Below are 13413 nucleotides of genomic sequence, written 5' to 3'. Positions count from 1 at the left end.
CTTATGTTTATTTTATTTACCTCAGGAAACCTGAGGGTCCAGGTGTTCACTTAGCATTTCAGGATGGATCCCGACGTAGCTAAGGAAGACACATGATTGAACTTTGCTTTTTCAGAATTTCAAGTATGAAGTGTTGTGGTCAATATTTTACCTAGTCACATAAGAAGAATGCTAATTTAGTCAAAAAGAGAGGGAATTTGGTTGAAATCAATAGACACACAATTTCTGACTCTCTCCCTCTATTGCGGTTCCCCTTCAGTAGAGCCTTAATGCTAGGCTCCCCGGCACAGACAAGGTGAAGCACACATCAGTCACCATAACTCACTATAGATAATCTGGGAACTTGAAATTCCAGATGTATCCTCCAATTGCTGGCATTGCTAAACTCCTAAAGGAATAGTTCATAAAAATTTGCAAACATTTCCCTGTGTGTTGCAAATATTCACAGCTAGTTTGCAGAAATGGTCTGCAATTAGTCTGGAGCACAAGGCACAGAACAAGGAGGCAGAGAAATCAGACAGGGACATCGAGTAGACAGCATTTCACCTCACACCTCCCTGTCCTCTGCTCCTTGAGCAAGATCTGCACAGAACTGGGCATGTCGACAGTCCATCATGGACAGTGGAGGAGATCACGAGGCAGAACTCTCCTCCCTCAGCAGCTTTGATAAAGGAATGGCTTCTGGGGGAGGGTGACTTCATATTTCTTCAGTGCAATGGTCACTGCTAAGTTGTCAAGTGCCCATAAATACACACCCACACATCCACACTGGTGCAGAAAACCCTCACTAACCTCAGGAAGTCATTATGAAAAGGCACTGACATAGGAGGGGTTTGTTTGGAAGAAAGGGTTCAGCAGGAATGGGAGGAGACAAGGCAGTGAAGAGTTGAACACAAGCCAAAGATAGTAAATTAATTGAATTAATTACTTTTCTATCATGATTAAAACACCAAGCCCAAGGAAATTTATGGAAGAAAGGGTTTATTTGAGCTGATGGTTTCTGAGGATGAGAGGTTACCATGCCAGAGCAAAGGTAAGGTGGCAGAAGGAAGCTGAAAACTCATCTTGAATTTCAGCCAGAAAGCAGAGAGGGAGTGGGAGCTGAAAGCCCTCCCTCAATGACTCACTTCCTCCATCAAGGTTCCACCCCCCCCAAATCTCCCCAAACAGCACTCCAACTGGGGATCAAGCATTCAACTATCTGGACTACCAGGGACATTTCTCTTTCAAACCATCACATTTCTATAAAACCACAAAAACATTAAAAATAGAAAGGAAAAAGCAGAGAAGGAAAACAAGAGGTGATGGGAAATGGAGTCTAACACAGAGTCAGAGGCAATGAGGCAAACAGCACAGATCAGTAGCAGCTGACCTTCTCCCTGTGACTGCTGGTGTCCTAATGTCCTGATGAGTAGACCCTTCACTGGTGCATCTTTCCGTTTATCCTCAATGAGAAAATATGTAAGAGTTTTGCCAGTTTATCACAGAAACAAAGGGAAAACCCCAGAATCTGTTAACAAGTGTGCGTGTGTGTGTGTGTGTGTGTGTGTGTGTGTGTGTGTGTGTGTTTGTGTGTGTTTGTGTGTGTGTGTGTGTGTGTGTTTGTGTGTGTGTGTAATGGACAGACGTGACAACTTGTCCCCAGCTGATGACAAGGCTCAGCTAAGGAGCTTCAAGGTTGCCCTGGGTCCTTGTGTGTATATGTCCCTCTGTGTGCTGGCCAGAGAACAGGAGGACCATCCAGGCGGGAGCATGAGGAGGCATCAGGTGCAGAACCATACTCTCACATGGTCCCATCCAGTGCTGACAAATCTTCCTCCTCACCAGATACAGACAAAGAGATTTCAGCCTTAAGATCTGTCTATTTGCTTTGCAGAGTGGGCACCTGATCTCAGGACCTCAAGCAGGCTGGGAAGTGGCTCTCCCATCCATAGAAGCCTCAAGGTTTTTTCTGTCTTCCAGCACCTGGAGGATTAAACTGCCTCCTTGACCTGCCTTCCTGGGTTCTTTGTTAACTCCTGGGATTCCTTAGTGAAGTCTCACAAGCAGGTCCCTCTAGCAGGGGGTGCTGTGTGTGTGTGTGTGTGTGTGTGTGTGTGTGTGTGTGTGTGTGTTGGGGATGTTGTATTTGTGTTCTCACAGATCTACAGCTCTGGCATTCCAGACTGAAAGGGGCAGGGTCATCATTGGGCTGTAATCACTTGAGTCTCCTGGAAATGATTCTGCTTCTTGGTTTGTTCCATGGTGTTCTTGCAGATACTCTGGTCTTGGGCTCACGTAATTCCATCTAGGCCCATGTTCATTCACCTCCCCACACCCCTTTGGATACCAAAAATAATCATATCCTTCCTGATGATCTTGGTTTCTTCTAGGAAGACCTTGTTTCCAAGTAACACTATTTAGGGGATCAGAATTTAAAACAATACACCATAACTTTAGTGACCACACTGTATATACCAGGTCCTGCTGAACTCCTCCAGGGGTTATTATGTCTCTAGCCCAGTGTCCACCTTCCATGGGCTGCACATCTCACTGCTGCATTGGGCCTGCAGCAAAGTGACTCCAATGGATATGATCTTCTAAGTAGATACAGAGAGATGTGTTTCCGGACCTGTAAACAAAATTCTGAGTTTTGTGATTTTCTGTAACTTACAGTAAAAACCTCAATCCTTGGGTGTTTTTAACTTATGATATTCAGAAAATTACCTCATTCGTAATCCAGTACTATGTTACCTGAACAGAGAATTGTTGCTACTAAAAGAAGGAGTCTTCTGGCATTCAGGAGTCATCCTGGAAGATGTGTGCTTAGAGAGATACACACAGACAAAACCACAACCAAAGATCCAGATGTATCTCCAAGGAAATCAAACACAGCTGGTTAAGATTAAACATTTCACTCAGGACCTATACCCAATAAAAAAGGTGAACCCCCCACCAGTGCATCTTCCCAGCAGATTATGTTCATTGGACATCACACTTTCCAAATGTGGCTTCACACAGGAGCAAAAACATTCAGAGTAAAAGTTGATTAAACATGCCCAGAATCCATATCCTTTAGAGGCAAGTCTTCCACCTCCACCCTCCTAAGCCCATATAACTCCTCAAACCCACAGACATGAATGCAGCTCTCACGACTATGGTGGACCTCTGCCAGGTGATACATTTTGTTGCGATAAAAATAAAAAAGTGGGGGAACTGTTCCTATGCATACCTTGGTGGCCTCACTCCGTTGCTGGTTCTGGCTCCAGCCAGCCATTGGAACTATAGCTAATTTATCTTATAGTAGTATCTCTCCCAGAAGTTCTTTGCTAGCTACAAACTCTCTGGTTCCAGCCAGACTGTAAAATCATGACTCAACAAACTGTAACCCAGGTTTACTTGTTAAATTCTCAATCCCCAATACATCTATACAATAAACTTACAACCAATTGACAAGGATATAAACCACCCACCTAGATAAGATATAGTTTGCCCATAGAGACAACACAAAACCCTGTACACATCCATCCTTTAAGAATAATCATAACAACCTGTAAATGTGCAGAGAGAAATCTTAACATCTGCCACCATGTAATCTCAGCTGCCTCCTCCTCCCTTCAGTCTCCTCTGCCTCTCTAAAACTTCTCTCCTGCCTATCCTTTCTTCTCATCCAGTGACAGGTCTTATTCTCTCCTATACCTGCCTTCGCCTGCATAATGACATCAACCTACAACACCTCATGTACAATACAATTCCAGCACCTAAGGCTTAAGGAATAGGAGCGTACCAAGATGGTCACAGTCAGAGGAGCAGGAAGTCCTCTGCAGAATTGTGTCTTCTAGATATGGTCGAGAGGCTCCACCTGTCACAACTGGACACTTATTATCACCTAAGCAGGATCTGAATAAGGACAACACTAGAAGACACAATAATGTGGAAAGGGGAAACCTCATGGCCCCATTCCTATAGAATGAGCAACAGGCAACTAAGGAAATGCTAAGAGAGGGGAAATTAGCCATCCCCAAGGATGAGCCTCCTGAATGGCTACCCAGTACCAAGAGGCTGAGGGAGGGAGGAAAAGGATAAGGAGCTGTTATTATATCTTAATTTAAAATTACAATTTGCCTTGTGGTTTTGGAAGGTTCAGAGTGACTGAGCATTAGTGACAGGGTGATGAGGCTGCTACTTCTCATCTTGTATTGACCAGAGTACAAGCCAGAACCAGAGGTAGGTGTAGTGATCAGTGATTCACTCCCACATGCTAGAGCTAGGCTCTATAGCCTCCCATGACACTACCTGCAGCTGGGTACTGACGACTCAAATACATGAGCTTAGGGGTGACAGTTCTCATTGGAACCTGTAACCCAACGCTGCTTCCACAATGAAACTTAGTTCTCTATGTTTTTTTCTATGCAATTTTCTGTGTGGTTTTGTGTTCTTCAAATACTCTATAATGAAAACTAACTGCATTGTTTGGAAAGGTCTTGCCTAGTGCTGAGGTGGCCCTTCTAGTGTATGGTAAGGAATGGCGGAGGTCATTAGATCAACTTGGTACAGAGCTGATGGCAAAGCTACTGCAAGGACAGATCTGCTCATCAGAGATTTATTTCCTGCTTGGACATTGGACGCACATCCAACTTGTGACTCAAAGGCCACATATACACCAAAATAGCCAAGAATTAAGGTCCGCACATTTGTAGATTACAGTGTTAGATTGCAATATCCAAAGGTTGGATGTCCCTGCTAGACTTTCAATGAGAAGTAAAGGAGATTTTCCTACTAGAAGATTTGAAATGACTCTTCGCTGAGGCAGAACTGAATGTTTCAACCACAACATTGAGTTACAGAGAAGACTTGAGCACAGAGAACCCTCTGCCTGTGGTCCCTAAGTGAAGAAGAGTGATTAGCCATGGACAATGGAGCCACAGAGCAAGAAGGAGCTGTTTGCCCAACTGTTAAAGCAATCCAGACTGTCTGCAATTACAGAACTCATCTCGTGACGATGGCTTCACGTTTCATTTCCAGAGCGTCAAATGGAGGCAGTGAGGGTGTTTCTTGCCATCTGCTTTCATGCTATCAAGCAACACGATGAATGAAAATTGCCTTGTGGCTTCTTTCTTTGGGGTTTTATGCTGAAATGATCTGAGTCCGAGGGACATATGAATTAAACTTGAACAAAAACAGAGTGCTCTCTTGCTGGTATTGTGGAGAAGTGATATCCAGATGTCCTGTGATGGACCTGCGGTGATGATCTTGACAGTGGGTAGTGTCTATGGCTCCCCTCCTACATGGACAGTCTCATGCAGCAGCAACCGTATGAGGCTGAGAAAGTACACACCCCAAGAGTGCATCACCCTTCCACTGATCCCACATTGCCTTAACTGATCCACCATAGACCAATTAGGTCAGAGCACCAAAGGAAGTTTGAATTCGTAGTTGTCTCAGGGTTTCCATTGTAATAAAACATCGTGGCCAAAAGGAACTTGGAGAGGAGAATAATTTATTTCAGCTTCCAGTTCCATATTATAACCCATTACTGAGGAAAATCAGAGTGGGAAATCAAGGCAGAATCCTTAAAGCAGGAACTGAAGCAGAGGCCACTGAGGAATTCTTTCCTACTGGGTTGCCCAGCCTGTTCTCTTTTAGCACCTAAGACCACCAGCCCAGGGGTGGCACCACCTACAACAAACTGAGCCCTTCCACATCAATTATTAATCAATAATAAACCCCCACAGTTCACTCTAGTGGGGGCATTTTCATAAATGAGGTTCTCTCTTCCAAAATGACTCTGGCTTGTGTCAGGCTGACATGACAATGATAGCCAGCACAGTAATTCAACACACACTTTCTATTGTCATTGTTACACCATTTGTTTTAAGGACAACCATGCCAGTGGAACATGAGGATAAAGAGGTAGAGGAGTTTATCCACAGTGTTGGGACAGATAACAAAGAGACAGAAGACAGTAGAGGGGAGAGAAACAATCAGAGGGAGAAAATGGGCATGCTAAAGCCAGGTTGTAACCCCATCCTCAACACCCACTCAAAACCCTGCATGGCCTGAAATGTAGTTTGCAATCTGACTCAAGAGTTCTTTGAGTTGTCATAACAAGCAAAGCAACCTGAGTTATTGACAGCTAAAACACAGATCCAAGAAGGCACGTGAACATCCACTAGGAAAACTCACAAAACAAATCTTATCAGAAAACACCTCCCCCAGCCCCACTGGTGCTTCCTTTTCTTTTTTCCATTTATCTATCTATCTATCTATCTATCTATCTATCTATCTATCTATCTATCTATCTATCTATCTATCTATCTATCTATGTATCTATGTATCTATGTATCTATGTATCTATGTATGTATGTATGTATGTATGTATGTATCTATCTATCTATCTATCTATCTATCTATCTATCTATCTATCTATCTATCTATCTATCTATTCACATTATATCCAAATCACAGCCTCCCTCTTTCCCAAGTTCCCCCTTACCCAGTCCTTGCCCCACCCCTTCCAACCACCCTGGCACCTAGTCAGTGCAGGTCTAGACACTCATTGAGGTCAGACAAGGCATCCCAGATAGGGAAGCAGGAACCACAGGCAGGCAACAGAGCCAAGATAAGTCCCCCACTCCAGTTGTTGGGGGCTTGAATGAAAACCAAGTTGCCTATCTGCTACATGTGTGCAGGGGGCCTAGGACCAGCACATGTATGCTCTTTGGTTGGTGGTTCAGCTCCAAGGGTCCAGGTTAGTTTACTCTGTTGCCCTTTTTATGAAGTCCCAATCCTCTCAGGGTTCCTTAATCTTTCCCCCATCTTTTTCACAAGACATCTTGAGTTCTGTCTAATGTTTGTTTCTGGGTCTCTACATTTGTTTCTGTCTGCTGCTGGATAGAGTCTCTCAGAGGCCAGATGTGCTAGGCTGCTGTTTGTGAATCCAGGCTGACAGATACAAACATGGCCTGAAGATCCAAGGTAGTTGAAGGAGAAAGGCATGGTCCTTCCATTTCAACTGAACTATTCACTAGCCCATCTGAAGGTAGCATGTCTCCAGCTTTTAAAAATAACCCGAATTATTCATCGTAAGAATTTTCCTTGTGTTACACTCCAAGAGCTGTTATCACTTCATGCTTATGTCCAGTATACCCAGAATATTGCCCTGGATTCAAACCCAATATTTTTTCCACTTCATCTGCAGTTGCACAACTTCACAAAACACTAACATTTCAGTTTTAAACACATAACTTACATCTTTCTGGCGTATAGATCAAAAAGCTTGCTATTGTTAAGAAAGCCTCTACAGACCTGAGCTGAGTTACAGAGGAAACTTTGATCTATTTCTTTTATTGACACAGTCTCACTATGTAGCCCTCGCTGGCCTGGAATTCACCTGTCTCTGTCTGTCAAGTGTTGAGATAAGACACATGAACCTCAACACCTTGGTGTTCATCACTTTGGTCAACTTTTCTTCCCGTTGAAATGCGTGATGATTCATGGGAAAATCATTCTTCGCCATCTGGCCCGTACACAAAGCCTACGTCATTGGAACAGCTTCTTGATTTCAACTCACCCTTGTCTGTTTTTATAACAGTACATTGGGGGTTTCTGGGTCCAGCAACATTTGTTTGCTAGTAAAGGAACCATTTCTAATTTGAGTATGTAGCAATGCTAAAACAACTTAGCCATATCTTTATAGAATTGCAGGTATTCATGAGAACATAAAGGGGAATCTTTTAGAATCCAAGAGGGAGGACGTTTAAAAGGATAGTATGTATGTGTGTATATATCTATATATCTATATATGCATATATATATAGAGAGAGATAGATATAGAGATAGATAGATAGATAGATAGATGATAGATAGATAGATGATAGATAGATATAGATATATAGATATAAATTTAAGCATACTTCAGCGTGAGTGGATGCCCTAGAATCATGGAGGAAGCCAAGGATCTATTCCAGGTGAGAACTTTTGACCAGCTATACCTTTAGACAGAAGTCCAACAAAAGAAAGCCCAGGTAACTGATCAGCTCTGCATCCTCGTTAAAGTGTCTACTGAGGATGGAAGAAGAAGGGCCAAATAGTAAGTCCTCCATTGTGTAGACTCTACATGCTCTTTATGCATTCTTCAGGTGACGGGCGTCTAGGTTGTTTCCAGCTTCTGCCTATTAGGAATGTAGTTCAGCTATGAACATAGTTGAGAAAGTGTCCCTAGAGTCTCTTTTGGGTACATGACTAGGGATCGTATATCTAGGTCTGGAGATAGAATTATTCTCATTGTTCTGAGAAGCAACCAAATTAATTTCCAAAATGGTTGTACAAGTTTGAATCCCCCACCAGCAATGGAGGAGTATTCTTCTTTCTTCATATCCTTGCCAATATCTGTGGTCACCTGAGCTTTTGTTCTTAGCCATTCTGATTGGTTTGAGGTGGAATCTCACGGTTCCTTGGATTTGCATTTCTCTGATGACTAAGGACTTTGAACATTTCTTTAACTGTTTCCTGGCCACTTGAGATTCCTCTGTTGAGAATTCTCTGTTTAGCTCTGCACCCCATTTGGTTTGCTGGTGTCTGCCTTCCTGAATTCTTCACAAATGTTGTATATTAACCCTCTGCTGGATGTAGGATTGGTGAAGAACCAATCTGTAGGCTGCCATTCTGTCCTATTCTACACGATGGATACTGTTCAGCTATTAAAATCAAAGACATGAATTTTGCAGGCAAATCAATGGAACTTGTGAATATCATCCTGAGTGACGTTACCCAGAGCAGAGCCATAAAAACATGTATTGTATATACTCATTTATAAGTGGATATTATATCATCTGCATTCTCTACCCACTAGACACAGGAGAGTATGACATGAAACAGAGTGAAGGGTCCAGACATAATTCAGAGCAAATACTTGTGCCAGGAAAGAATCTGACCACCAAGGTTACAATGACCCATCACATAAACCCAAACAGGACAATACTGGGCACTCCCCTACCAAAGCAATCTCACAGAAGACAGGACGGAATAGTGGAAAGCCACAGTAAGAGTCTATTGTAGCTCATAAATTGAAGTATCAGGATGGTATACTACTGACACACACACAATGTATATAATGTAAGAGATGCATGAGAAACTGCACTTTCATAAAGACAGAACTCAAGAGTGGCCCTTGGTTTGCTGGTGCTGACAAACCCATTTCAATGCATATCTAGGAATTCAGGAGTACTAATTTTATAAAAACAAAACAAGCCAATTTGTGTTTAGTGGGAAAATACTGACACCAGAAATGAATATAAATGAATATTAATTATTCAATATCTATCTATATCTATCTCTCTCCATATATATATATGGAGGGTAATGTGGCAGGATTATAAAACCCATTTGGTGTGAAACAGTGTATGTTTAAAACCATGAAGTCTAGCCTTCAAATAGAAGGAGAAAAATAAATTTGAAATGAAGGAGAAATCCTTGACTAGACAGAGCTAAGGAGAGTAATAGAAAATGTGAAGACATGAGCAAGAACACATTATAGAAGGAAAACAGGCCGGAAAGTGTGAAGTAAAAGTCAACCAAGCAAGGAGCAAGTGACACACAGCATTCTGAAACATGGGTGGACAGGCAGTTGCCATGCTTTGTTATTGTAGCAGTTGTTGTGGTTGTGTCAGACATTTGACACATACATAGCAATAATAATTTAAAAACAAAACCTGTCTTATTAGGTTCACACAATTACATACACTGAAATGTAAGTAGGAAAAACCTTAAAATAATAAAGACTTTGGAAAAACAAACTAATAACTGCTAATGTGAATCATCAGAGCATTTTAAGAAAAGCAGGAATACACAGCTTCGAGGTGCTCAGAACAAAACAGTAGACAACCCAATTCCACAGCCAATTTTTTATTAAACTATGTGGCTAGATTCCTTGGCTATGCCATGAACAAAATAACAAAATAATGTTTGCTAGAGAGTTTGTCCATTGAGAACATATGTCAAAAGGAAGAAATGGGATAAAGGTGCCCAGAGAAAACCGACCACCCATATTAGTAACATAATCAACTACTGGACAAATGATTGGTATGTCCGCTTAAAATGAAGAAGTCTACTGCAACATCATGGGTACTAGATGAGGCTTGGGGGAGAAGTTAGATTGTGGGGTACTTGCTTGTTCTGAAGGAGTGCAGATGCAATAGTCCAACGTAAGGAAGTAAAAGGAATTGCTTGAATGTGTAAGCTTGATTACACATGATAGTGACATGAGGATGCTAGGTGGGTAGACGATTGCCAGTTGGCTTTTGGATACCTGTGTGGGATGGGGCTAACACAATGAATCAGAATTCTCATGACTAGGCTGCCTCTAAGAGAAAAAGTGGGGAAAGGAGGTGGGGTTGCAGAGAAAAGCAGAAGATTGGCCAGTCAGCATTCACAGTACTGAACCAGCAAGAATAAATTGAAGGTATGATCTCCTGTGGCTGAGAATGCTACATGATGCACAGTGGCCTCAACTCTTCTCACCCTGCAGATGACTCTGGACATTGCTGCTTAGCAAGACGATGGAAAAGAAAATTACTCGAAACCTCATGGGCTGATGATAAGCACTTTTAAAACATGGTAACTTTTTAAAAGATATTTTTTTTTCTCTGCACACATTTCACAAAACAGGATAAATGCATAATTGTGAACATCTAACGCTTGGTGTTAGATAATGAAAGATTGTTATTTCATTAAGTATTTTTCATGTATAATTTTAATTATTGTTTAGCATTTCATCTTATGACTCCAGTTCATTGATAACGTTATTACTGGATTTTAGATGGTTTCTACACAATACACAGAACCAATACTATATTTATTCTTATGTATTGTATATATCTTTATTTCCTTGGAGAAAAAAAATCTTAGAAAAAGTTATTTCTGGGCTAATAAATATTTCTATATTTTGAAACTTATTATATTTTCTCAAAATTGATTAATGATAATCCCATCATAAATGAACTGAGTACCAATTTTATTGAACCTTACTGCTGGGCCTACATCCTTTTCTGGAATTAAAGGACTAGATTTCATGAAGAAACCAGTTTAGGTCTTAGAAGTACAGTTGCCATGATCAGTTCAGATCAGTTCAGCTAGTAGCACATCTATAATAAACACTAGGGATCCTGCAGTAGGGGTGGTTTCCAGGGAGTTCATAGCTAAGAGTATGTCCAGTATCGAGTGGAAACAGAGCAAGGCATTCCCATATTGAGAATAAATAAAAGAAGAAAAATATAGAGAGCAATGGGGAATAGCCAATTCTACGGTACATGCAAAACTCTGGGAAGAAAATGAACATATATCATGAAATATTATGGCCAATGGAACCAACAACCAAGCAACAATGGGGAACAACAACCGAGCAGCAATGGGGAACAACAACTAAGCAGCAATGAGGAACAATAACTGAAGAGCAATGGGGAACAACAACTGAGCAGCAATGGGGAACAACAACTGAGCAGCAATGGGGAAAAACAACTGAGCAGCAATGGGGAACAACAACTGAGCAGCAATGGGGAACAACAACTGAGCAGCAATGGGGACCCACCTTCCTCCTAGGGGAACAGCAGTCACTGCCCTTCAACATTTACATGATCTCTCCCTTCATGTATTTCCCACACAGCATATTTATGTGTACAGATGTTCGGAGCAGTCTACTGAACTGAATATTGACTGATGAGCAAAGTTACTCAACAGATTTAGCTCTATCAGAAGTGGTTTGCAAATACATTGCAAATAGCTACCTATTGCACGTTAGTGTTGCGGTGGCTAATTGTGCCTGTCATAACTAGCCACTTTTCACTACAGATGCATCTGTCTCCCTTTCTCATACCTCTTGCATATATAGATGCAATGTGCAGAGGCAGAAGTAGAAACTGATGTAATGGTCTATTGGTATAAGGAATGGAGATGTCTCTGACATTTCCAAGCACAGCACCCCACTAGAGATTGCAGTTGGCTGTGTGTCTCTGTGTAGAATATGAAGACCTGCAGAGCTGTGCTTGCCATGAAATGGGGACCATGCAGTGGGTTCCAAGCCCGGTGTTCTGCCCCTGTACTTGTGAGGCTACTGTTGTTCCTGCATTGTAACCAAGACTGTAATGCTGTCTTGTTTTATTCTGTGAGTCATGTCTGAAGAAGATGGGGTCATATGAATAGTCTACCTCTGCAGCTAAGGGGCCTTTGGGCCTTAGGGCAGGTGATAGAGGCAAGACCTACTGAGGAAAAATGATTCTGCTAGAAGCTCCATGTTCCTTTCTTTTTCTGCCAGAATTAATTAGTGTGTCAGTGTAACTGTGGAGATAAGGGTACTGGGATCACCAGAGCATTTAAGTTCAACAAGGAAAGACTGAACCTCAGTGTTTGACAAGTAGGGTGTTGAAAAGACTCTGACTCCATTGAAAAGTACTACACTTGTGATAGAAAACACACGTGCTTTGCTGTCATTCGTGGTGTGTTTGTGTGTGTGTGTGTGTGTGTGTGTGTATTGAGAACTAACACAAATGGAGTCTACAAAAATGAATTACTGACACTTTTCTAAGGATGAAGAAGTCAGGCAATCTATCTGGTAAACCCCACCATGATTTCATTGTCAAATGGGAACTTCACACACCATATGTAAGCCAGACGTCAGCCTGCTGTCCTGCATCAGAGGTAGAATGTTACAGCCTTAGTAAGCAGTCCTGCCTCTGGCTGATGCAGTGCAGGTGCAAAGCTCATTTTCTGCTTCTTTGCCTTCACAGTTTATCAACTGAGATGGCCACACATTGGAACATATTTTGTGGTTCGTTGAGTCACAGTGATCTATGGTGCCCACTGCTAAGAATTTGCTCTTGGGCTCTAAGAAACTCTGAGGTAGAGAAGTAAAACCTAATGGGAATGGAGTTAACTCCTTTTCACCTTCAAGATACGACATGTGAAAGTTCTGTGCATAAATCCTACCTCCATGTGCCTAGAAGTCACATCTGATCTTTCTCTGGAAACCAGCCCTTGAACATTACTACGGATATTTGATAAAGAGACATTTATACATGGAGAATGTACTGAGTTAGGATTGGGAATGGAAGGGGCAACCTGTATCCTATCATGTATGGTGCACACACTTGCTGCTTTGCTGAAACATCACAAGTCATGATGTTCGATGTGACCGAAATTCATCAACCAGGTGCCTTTGTTAGACTGTTGTAGTTCTACGTGTACTTTACCTATCGGTCACTTCTCTTCCTGTTGTCCATATAAGATTTATACTCAGCCATGCATGTGTATACTAATGTTGAAGGAGAGGCAAAGGTGAAGAGTCTCTGAGGTGGCTTCAATTTCAGCAAAGCCCACTATGGTTTATCACCATGCTGTTGAAGACCCTGTCCCTAGTGAATGGATCTAAGGTTTTAAAAT

The sequence above is a fragment of the Rattus norvegicus genome, chromosome 1 (genome assembly GCF_021556685.1).
Source record: "Rattus norvegicus strain SHRSP/BbbUtx chromosome 1, alternate assembly SHRSP_T2T, whole genome shotgun sequence".
NCBI classification, from domain to species: domain Eukaryota; kingdom Metazoa; phylum Chordata; class Mammalia; order Rodentia; family Muridae; genus Rattus; species Rattus norvegicus.
Note: the sequence above shows the minus strand (reverse complement) of the source record.